Source organism: Rhincodon typus, chromosome 41 (assembly GCF_021869965.1).
Source record: "Rhincodon typus isolate 14 chromosome 41, sRhiTyp1.1, whole genome shotgun sequence".
Classification (NCBI taxonomy): Eukaryota; Metazoa; Chordata; class Chondrichthyes; order Orectolobiformes; family Rhincodontidae; genus Rhincodon; species Rhincodon typus.
In genome coordinates, this window is record NC_063372.1 from 12,186,099 (window position 1) to 12,186,850 (window position 752).

Sequence of the window (752 nt, forward strand, 5' to 3'; positions counted from 1 at the left end):
GCCAATCCACCCTAACCTGCACGTCCCTGGGCACTATGGGACAATTTAGCACAGCCAATCCACCCTAACCTGCACGTCCCTGGGCACTATGGGACAATTTAGCATGGCAGGTGTTTGCCAATACACCGGGGCAGGAGACTTGCTCCAGCGTACAATGCCCTCCCTGTGATCAAAGTGAGTCCCAATGTCTCTCGACACTGATGTTTGGGCAGATACTGATCTCTGCTGACGTGGCACAATCAGACAGGAGAGGATGGGGTCAAGAGGAGGAATATTCTGTAAATACCTCAAGCCGCCAATTCTGGGCTGAAATGATAGCTCCCTATTCCCAAACCCTCTCCCCGATAATCTCACAGCCACTTGCTTGACCAGAACTAATCTACCTCCACCTCAACTCGATTGGAATTCCAAAGCTGCACCATCTTCTGGAAGAAAATACTGTGCCTCATCCGTTTCAGTGCTGGGGGAGTGTCACACTGTCGGAGGGTCAGCACTGAAGGAGCGGGTGCTGTTAGATGGGTCAGTGCTGACGGAAGGCCGCACTGTCAGAGGGTCAGCACCCAGGGAAGCGCCGCACTGTCGGAGGGTCAGCACCCAGGGAAGCGCCGCACTGTCGGAGGGTCAGCGCTGAGGGAGCGGGGGCTGTTGGAGGGTCAGCGCTGAGGGAGCTGGAGCTGTTGGAGGGTCAGCGCTGAGGGAGCGGGGCTGTCGGAGGGTCAGCGCTGAGGGAGCGCCACACTGTCGGAGGGTCA